This window comes from Rhea americana, unplaced genomic scaffold (genome assembly GCF_003343005.1).
Source record: "Rhea americana isolate MKP2758 unplaced genomic scaffold, rheAme1 scaffold_53, whole genome shotgun sequence".
Lineage (NCBI taxonomy): Eukaryota > Metazoa > Chordata > Aves > Rheiformes > Rheidae > Rhea > Rhea americana.
Genome location: NW_028186679.1, coordinates 3,573,926 through 3,584,063, shown reverse-complemented (window position 1 = coordinate 3,584,063; position 10,138 = coordinate 3,573,926). Strand labels below are relative to the sequence as shown.

General features: G+C 37.6%; 1 long non-coding RNA gene across 3 annotated transcripts in view; it reads left to right on the top strand.

Moving 5' to 3' along the window:
* The first annotated feature begins 76 nt into the window (after nt 1-76).
* Nucleotides 77-10,138, top strand: part of LOC146588267 (uncharacterized) — a 31,640-nt gene continuing 21,578 nt past the window's right edge. For all 3 annotated transcript variants that reach the window (XR_014897462.1, XR_014897463.1, XR_014897461.1), the window contains exons 1-2: nt 77-355; nt 9,842-10,024. This is a non-coding gene — a long non-coding RNA (uncharacterized LOC146588267). The remainder of the gene's footprint in view (nt 356-9,841; nt 10,025-10,138) is intronic.

The following is a 10,138-nucleotide window of genomic DNA, read 5'->3' as shown; positions in this document are numbered from 1 at the left end:
GCGAGCCGGCCGCCAGCCCTTCTCCCTCCCTTTCCTGCCGCGTCCTTCCTCCTCTCCCCCACGCCCCTGCCCCGGCCTCTTCTCGCTCCGCCGCGCCGCTCGCGGGGCTGCCTTGCCCTGCCCGTCCCCCGGGGCTCCGCGAGCCGTCACCGAGCGGAGCCTCGCTGCCTCCGCGRGGCGACTGCCCCGAAGACGCCGCCGCCGCCTCTTTCGGTGGGGAGATACCGACCCCCGCTGCCCCGGGCACGCTCAGCGCTGCCGCCGGGCTCCGGGCAGACCCGGTGAAGGCAGGCGGTCACATCTGGGCAGCCGCCAGCGCCGGAGAGGCCTCCGGAGCCGCTCTGCCGGTAACGCGGTAAGGCCGCGTTCCTGTGTGGCCTGTCGGTGTAGGTAGAGCTAAGGCTGCCGTGGTGCCCTGCTGCACGGTGCTGTGCTTCCCCTTTTAAATGCGTAATTCTCTAGAGCCGAGTAAGATTATCCTAACCTGTTTTACCACAAAATCCCCCCCGGTGTATGTCCAATATCAACTCTMTTTTAAGCTGTTTTGTCCAGCCACTTTATTAGTTGCTTGTTTAAATTAATGTTAAACATGAATGCTAAATGAGAAATTAAATGAAAACATTATGATGACTTGATCATGCACATTATTAAGATTAAACRACTTGTTTCATTTTTACATGTACAGTTAGGTTCCCTGGAACACTGCATTTATTTTATCTCACCTGAGACTAGGCCTGGTTAATAACTCATTTTGAGAATTTTCTCTTTAAGAAAAGATAGTTTCAGTCATCCCCAAAATAGCCATGAACTGATTCAAGTTAAGAAAACATTTTTTTTCAGTTAAAAAAGCTCCAAATGCCAAACCCATAGGCACCTAGATTTACRAGAGGAGTTAGGTACCCTTTACAAAATTACTACTCATAAAACACTGCCTTGGATACTGTATGTGGATAGCGAGATGTGGCTTTAAAATACACTGTCTGCTTAATTCAGAATAAAAGTGTGATCCAACCTTTATCAATTTTCCAACTCATAGAACATACAGTAGTCTTAGGTATTCTCTCATATTGAAACTGTTCCCATTTGTATAAACTGCTTAAATATTAATTAGATTGATATTTAAACTTACGGTTTATCCCATATGCACGCATGCCCACTGGGCGGTTAGGATCGTGATTCTGCCTCTGGCTGTTTTCTGAAAGACACTTAAACCTATTTGCCAGGAAATAATCGTTTAACCAACAATGGTTGGTTTAGAGCCTTTTTGTAATTCATCCTTCTCAGAAAAAAAGAGCATTTTTGTCAGCCGAAAGAGATGCTTCCCCTGCTTTGTCATAGAGCCAAAAAATAGTCATTTTCTAGAGAATCACAAAGTCATTAGATAAAATAGGCTAATTAATTTATCAGCTGCTTTGTTTTGCTGGAGTAACTGAATCTGTTAAAGTATAAATCAGTTTCTTCCCTCTTACTTATTTTCTTAATCTACTGTATTTGCACATCTGTATTCACAGCATGAATTCCCTTTACTGCCCACTATATCTCCCTTCATGTTTTCAAGCCTCATATTCTATTGCATAAACGTACCAAGTTTTGATTCAAAAAGTTACAAACTCTTCCGGCTGTGGAAGAAACCTTAGAAATGTTAAGTACTCTTAGAAGCCAGTGGCAAATAGAGGATTCAAAAGGTAGTATCATTTTTAAACCAGACTGAAGATTTTTTTCAATGTTTGTGATTAATAGTRCTCCAATCCCCTTCATATATAATTTCCAAATTCTTTCCTTCTGACTCCTTCTATATTTTTCCATTTATACGTCACCTTGCCTTATTAGTTTCTTAGCCTTCTTAGTTAAGTTGATCTAGTGCAATGATCAACTTTGAAAGGAAGCATTTGTCATTTTCATACTATTTTTCGTTGTTCAGAATCTATGAAGAATGATCCCTTTCAAAATCCATCTTTGGTTACTGTTGCTGAAACTGAAGTTAAAACAACTTTCAAAAAACCTGATAAAAGCAGGTAATATATTCAGTTCCGCTGAAACTAAGAGAAACTGTCCCAGCACTGACCACCAATTGCAAATAGCTTGTGGCTTCAATACTTTTGTGAGCAATAGAAAATTACAGCTATTTTGAAAGAAACATCTTGGAATTCTTCCAGTAAAATCCACTAATGATAATGTGATTGTGATTATTTAAAATACATATTTAAGAGGTTTTTTTACATTTAAGTCAATATCTAAATTATTCCAATCATTTTTAACATTGCGKAAAATTTGAATAATCATTTTTATTCTACTCCTTAAACTCTTGGGAGAGAAGGCCTGATACTATATAGTATATATACTTATATTATATGTGACATTCTTTAAAAGGATTTCTTTTTATTTCTAGACTTTGAAATAAGTTTAAATGTTTTCATTAAAATCATTCACTACCTCAAGAGTAAATATAGAAAGTTAGGGAAGAAGATGCCATATTTTATAGCATAATACAAAATCCAACTGAACTATGAACATGCTGTAAGCACACCCATACTAATGACTTAGTCTCTTATCATTTTTCCATTTTCCTGTTTTGAAGTCATGAAGAGTTACTTTTTCTTGATAAGTCATTAGAATCCTTCCTTCTTCTTCCACACTTTAATCCATGTCACCCTAGACTGCCGGAATATAAAATAAATCAGATAAATTATTTTTAAAAGACAATACTCTCTCATGGTTTCAGAGAAAGCCTTACAATACGAAACAAACATAAACCAATTCAGCAATGCTTGCCTTAGCAATAAGCCTGAAACAATATACCAGAGAAATTTCCAGTGGCATGTGCAATGACTGGTAAGTTAGATGACCAGTGATGACAATTTAAATCTTAGTACTGTTAACTCTGACACAAGCTTAAAGAAGAAAGTAGGGGATTACTTGTAGCATTCCCATTATGATCTAAAAGTGCTCACATTTGGGAGATACTAGTATTTTTTTCTAAGATTGAAACATGACATAAATGGCTAGAGGATCAGGTTTTTAAGTGAAACACCAGATTTTATATATGGTTTCCCCAGCTGGGCAATTCCTTCATTTTAAGGATATCAAGAGCTATAAAGGTAAGTATGGCATTTCCTTTTTCTGTCCCGAAGTTGCCTACACATGCTGGCAGCTATCACTGAATGAGGTACACTAAGTCACTAAGTTATGCTTTGCAAACTGTACAGGCAAGAAGCATATACAAGAATGTAATCTGTTAAAATAAATCTGTGTTCTGACACTAATTGACAGTAGCATCCAAGGCCTGAGGCATGAACCAGTTATTATTAGCATTTTTAACACTACTGAAAAACCAACACGCTTTACAAGCCCAGCAGAATTCACATGATCATATTCTGAATAGCTAAATAGCCTGCTATTTAGGTGTCTCAAATGAATACAAATAGACCAGTGGAAAGAGCTTATTAAGGGACCACCTCTTTTTTCCTTTTTTTTTTCCTGAAGATAAAGCCTTACTTCCACCAAATCAAGAATTTGACTGCTCTTCAGTCTATTCTAGTCTTCTGCCTATTTAATTTAGGTGTTCTATATGGTTTTGTATAGTAACAGTAGTTTTCTCTGTGAACAAAGCTGGCTTAAGGGTTTCCTGCACCCTCCCCCCAGCCCCAACGCTTGTTCCCACCTCTGTGCCACTGTTCACTGTTTGCTAATTCAAGTCTTTGTGGGCCACATTATAAATCAGATGACTGAAACGATCCAGATTAAAAAAAAAAAAAAAAACTGTTCACACACACATATATGTACATACACACACACAAACTCAGATTTATTTCAGTAATCCAATTTATAACGCAACCTAGAAACAGCTGCATTGGCACAATCAAGGGACAGTGAACTGTGATGCAGGAGCAAGAACAAGAGGGCATAGCAGTCAGGAAACTGCCTGGCTTACACTGGCTTTCCTATTGGAAAAAACCTTTGTATAACTACACCCTGAGAGCTCAAAGAAAACTTCCCCAAGCAGTGAGGCTAAGCAGAGTGGAGGGAGGAATTCTGTTTCACAGCTGGCAAGAATGTTTTGAGGACTTGCACAGGAAGAGAGAGCTCTGCTGCAGAAGCAGTGAGCTGGAAGGCAGCAAGTTTGCTCTGAGGTGCTGCCTAGTGTTGTGTTCTGTTAGGCAAGCGATCTAGTCACTGGCTTTCTAACTGTTCTGTTTTTAAACCAAATTATCTCACAGATCTAGTTTAAAATGTAGCCACACAAACAGCTGGATCAGGATGAAGTGGCAAATGAAGGGAGATAACATCCAGCATGAGAGTGGGAAAAATAAATGGGAATAGGATTACTTTATAGCAATTCTGCCCTCTGAAAGATCTGTAAGGAATATGCCATTTGTGTAGACCAGCTGTTACCTTAGGCCACACATAAGTCAGAGTAATGAGAAAAAAATGTGGGAATGGGAAGAGAAGTAAACGCAACAGATAGAAAGAGAAAGCTGGTTCTATTATGGGCCATGCAACATGAAAGAATGTTATTTAAGAAACAGCTATGTCATTCCTGGCCTGGGCAGCTCAGTCCTCCTTTTTAGAAATGCTACTCTTTTTTTTTTCCCTTATGTTACATAATTAGTGCAAAAACCAAAACAATCCCTGCCTATTCAGCTTGCTGTACGCTGTGATGATACTTTCCAAACCCAAAAGTTATCTGAGGCTAAATTAACATAATGCAAGATGAGACTATGGGATAATTAAAGAGGGTTCATCTTCAGAATATCAGCCATATCCTAATAGTATAAAGTCAAYATATGAAAGGCAAGATCTAAATGGCCTCTTTCCAACATAATTGCATAACATTTTGCTGCATGACATGACAATAGTCTGATATTATACTTTAATACATATTTTCTTGTAAGAAGAACAGCAACACAGGGAAACACTGTCTCAGGTAAAAGTTAAGGAGGCACAGGAATTAAAAGAATAAAACCAGCTATTAGAAGGCTGTTACATTCTTATTAAATAATATATTCTTCACACCTTGCAAAATGATCTGTGACTTGAATTGAAAGTGGATGACTTTCCATGTCAGTTCTGTTATTACAAAGAATGATATTCTGGCATGATATGGAGATGTTCAGTGTACTCAAACTGAAAATCTCAAGATGATTTATAGAAATATGTACAGCTCTTTCAATATTTTCATTCAGGGAGTGTAACTCTAGTCTCCCAAAATGGGAACTCTCACTGTGTGAATGATATTACTAATCTCCAGAGAGAGGCATATCTGAAGATGCTGTRTAGATTAATGTAATTCCATTAGTCCATCTACAGTAATCAGGGATTCTCAGGATTGCAGTATGTTCTCAAGACATGTAGATTAAACCCCCAAAATAACAAAATAAGAAACATGATTCTGAAATGCTGAAGGTCTCATACAGTTTTCAAATGGTGGTGTTGATTCCTTTTTTTTTTTTTCCTATTCTGCAGTGACTATCAAAGATCAATGGTGCTTGTGCGTTTCAGGATCTTAATTCTATCTGACACATTAAGTACTCCTTAGCAGTTTACTGTTATTTGTATTCACTGAAGCAATTAGTATCTCTTTTTAATTTCAAGTAAATTTTCCTAGAAGTGTTTTATAATATTTTTCAAGATTAATTCACCACCAGGGGGCAAAGAACTATTTCTCCAGAGACAACATTTTATATCTCGGTTTCATAGATGCATGACCCTAACAAGGTCCTTTTCTACTTCACAGTAATTGCAGATGTGATAACAAAAAKCATGAAGATCTCAAAATACACCAGAGGGAAATCTTTACTATTTTTTTCCAATTTAGATTGCTACAACTTTAAGAAAATAGCTAGAAGAGCAAAGTGGAGGACCATAAGGAGGTGGAACAAGATGGCTGCTATATAACAGCAGCTTCAGTTCTTTTTGTGTATGTGGTTCCACCCTATGCTGTTTAAAGCTATATCTTGTATATGAAAAACAAGAACCATCTAGGCACTGAAAGAAGTAACAATAGTAATTCAGCAATACCTGTAACCAGTATCCTAACACATTCTATTTCAGTTGATTTTAATTCCCTGAACAATTCTTTTCTTTGTTCCTGCTTGGTCCCTCCTTCTTGTATTCTTCTTTGTTTTACCACAGAAAAACTGGTATTAGGAATAAAAAGGAATGAATTTTGTATGACAAAGGAAAAGAATGAGTTTAAATAACACCAGAAATTTGCTTCTTGCTCTGAACAGGTAAAATCTCAGACAATACAATTCTGCAGTACATAACACCAATCTCTCATTTATTAAAATGCTAGGTATGGATATTTACAACATTTGCGAAGATATCACAAGACAGGAAGCTACTAGCACCAAAAGATGCTGGAGAAGAGAAAAACACTAAGTCAAAGCCAAAGACAAAAAATACATTATTATATAAGAAATGTAGTACATATAACTCTGACCATGCACAGAAAGACTGCTCAACTACAAGCACACCATAGCAAAACTATAAAGAGAAGAAGTTGTAACAACAAATGTATGTAGGAATTAATCATTGGGAACGTTTGTTTTGGGGATATCACTTCAATAAAAGGATTRAGAGTCCACTCCAAGAGGGAATTTAAAGATACAATGGACAAACATAAACTGCAACTGCAAAATACAAGGTTGATATATCTGTACCATAGAATTTTTTGTGATAAATTACTATCCAGTTCAAGACTGAGGTCATTTACTCTGAACTTGGCTGGGAATGTTCAAAACCGTTTTCTTCATAAAATAAAAATTAAATATCAAGTTATGTAATTTTTACATTTCAGGCTTGCTTTAACAAGGTTGGTAGTCTGTTATACAGTACAAGGACAGCAGGACTAATTAAATACATTGAAACCATAGACATGATGTATTTGTACGCAACTTTCTAAGGATGATCATGTAAAGACTTCAAATTTCTCTATTTAAATGATGCATTTAATTGTGATTGGAAGAAGAATTTTATTGATGTCAGAAATACAGAAAGATCTAGATTCTGTATTCCAGTCTATACAGATAGAGAAAAGAAATTACTAGAAAGGGCACTCTGGATTGGATAATCACAAATACGCACATAGCAGAGAAACATAGCTAGAAACCAATATATGAAAATGAGGTTGGATTATTCCGTTATTATATTTACCAAATGCACACATGTTGAAATTTTACCCACAGATATATATGCAAAGACATACCTGCTAAAATAAACATTATAGTATCTGGTGCAGCTTTTCTTATGTGATGACAAGTAAAGATATATTTGCTTCTGCAGTCACTTTTATAATATGAAAGTTCAATATTAAACATATTGCAGCATCTCACTACTGGTAGATTAGGTTTGATTTTTCTTCAAATCACTACATAAATGGCCAAAATCCTTCCTCTGTCTGTACAGGTGTGACTTCCTTTGCCCTCAAAGAATATATTTCAGAAAACAGGGCAAGATGTGTTATTTTTATTACAAGTGTAAACCATTATTTGCTATATTTTCAGAAAAAAACGCTACTGTCTAAAGCACTTTCTGTGTGAAAATTCCACAATATACTTTCTCACAAAATCCCATTGTCCCATACTATTTCTCTATAAATAAACTCAGAACTGCCTTGAGAACTTTAACCGCTCTCAGYGATGTGCATTCGTTGTTGTTATTAGATTTTGCTGTAGTATAACTTCTGCGTACTAAAATTACATCACAAGCTGAAACAATAGAAAAATAAAAATTTCCCATACTGATAGCCTCTCAGTGAAGATAAAAAGTGTTCCAAACATGAAGAACCCGAATGGTCCAGATCGTAGAGAAGTAGGTCACTTCTGGATTTTTCCTGAAGCACATGTTTGTGGACAAATCAACATGTATGCTGTGAATATTCATTTACAGTCCTCCTTAAGTATTATTTGTTACTTTAAATACCTAACTTTTAAAATCTAAAATCCAAATATCTAATCTTATCTTGCTGTTTATTTTTCTCAGAACCACTGTAGTCATGCAGGAATATTTTGTGTTCTGTCCATGTCACTTAATCACTTTTTCTTCTTCCTCTATTTGCATTCTCTCTCACCTCTTCTGTGTCTACTGTGTTGTGCTACCAAATAAATATTAAATATGTTGTTCTTACTGTGTTCTTCTTAACCAGGCATTCAATTCAAACTACAAATACTTCTGTGGACAAATATTAAACAAGGAGTAAGTAGTACAGAAAGTTATTTAGCAAAAGATATTTAATGAATTCTATCWACTATCAGATATAAATATTGACTTCTTCATGTGGTATGTACAGGAAGAAATCACTTAGCTTATGGATGTTCATAACACGTACTTTTTCAGTCACTGATAAGCTAAGGAGAAAGCTTAAAGAGTACGGAGTTGGAAGTTGCACAGTGGCATTATCTTTTTTTATGCGAGTGATACAAGACAAAAAATACTATAATAGCATGTCAGTCCTTCCAAAATCAAGAATGTCCGTAAAAAATGGGAAAAGCAACCATCTTTAATGGCTGTGATAGACAGATACAGATCCACTGATTTGTTTTACTTATATTGAAGAGGCCAAGCATATAGTATCTTCTATTTTAGCCCATAATGCTAGCTCAAAAAGTCTCTTATTTCCTGGAAATATTAAAGAACTTGAGGTCAAAGTACTTTCTATGTCTAGGATATCCTTCAGTACAAATACTTCTGTTAAAGATAAGCCCACTTATCCCAGACTTGATTTTATAGTCAAATTCTATTTGTMAACTTTATTTCAGTAGTGAAATATTTATTTTGAAACAGTAGACAAACATCAGAGTAAAGAAGTTTAATCCATATGAAATCTAGGTGCTGTTATCTATATATACCTGCCAATGAAGGAATTCATTATATCACTTAAGCACAATTCAGTGCTGAATAGGTCAAATGTTCTTGCACCATGGAAGTGTCAGAAGGAAATCTACCTGCAGAACGTCCTGCTGAATACAGGCTGCTCTCCTGCAACTCTCATGTCATTGACAGAGAGGTCACTGGCCACCAGCCGTCTSTGATTGCCATTATATCAAATATAGGGCTAGAGATGGTGAGTATAAAGCCAGGACAGTCCCAGTTAACTACATTACATGCATACAGCTTTGTGCATGTGCAGCAAATCATACGCCTGGCCAGTGAAGCAGACACACTGAGCATGTCCAAATGAACTGCAGCTGTGAAACTAATTGCTATCAAAATACAGAAAACATTGTGTCCTATATCGTTATCGTACAAGACATAACTTTTATACTGGACCCACCATATTTTAAGAGATGTCTGTCAATGCCAGCCAAGAAAGACACGACCCTGCCCTGTGTGGTGAGAGATTTGCCTGAGGGCAAGGGGGAGTAGAGAGAATATAGTAGCTGTGTTCCTGATTGCACAAACTGCAATTCTGCCTGCCCTCCAGGTTGAGGCACAATGAGCAGCTGCGACAGCCAGGCAATGCTCCCCCTTTCTGGCGCCTTCCCCCACAACTTAGTACACTCCCCAGCAGCTTCCTCTTCCTCTCGMTCTCCCTCTACATTGGCGTCGGGTCCCTCAGTAGTCTGCTCTGCCAGGCACAGGTGCTGACATCAGCAGCTCCTTGGCAGCAGCTGTGGAGCAGGGACCTGGGGGTGTTTGTCCTCAGCTGGCATCTCCACATGCCAGGCAGCAGCAGCACCCTGAGCAGGAACTCTTCTTACTCCCTCCTAATAGATACCCAACAGCCACTTCTAATTTCTCTGTCTGGGAGCACAGCCTATTTAGGCCACAGGGCTTGCACGAAGTCTACATCACTATCTAAGTTTCCTTTAACAGAGTACCTTTTCCTTTTAAAATACAGGGCTCTGAGGGAAAATCAACCCTGTTCTGTCATCACRTCCAGCTGAGAATGGCTCAAGTATTCTAACCATGAAAAACAAGCAAAAGTACATCMGTTGAGTAGGAAATATGTCTGTGACCACCTTCGCTCTGCAGTACTGACAGAGAGAAGGAAGAACCCTCTGGATGTTGTGGCTCATAGCAGGTAAAGAAATAATTTTGCTCTAATATTTTTGCAAAGTGGTCATAGGACTGTATTCTTCAGCCTAACAATCACAAGACATATAAAATAGTGAGTTTTTCTGCTTATAACATTGTG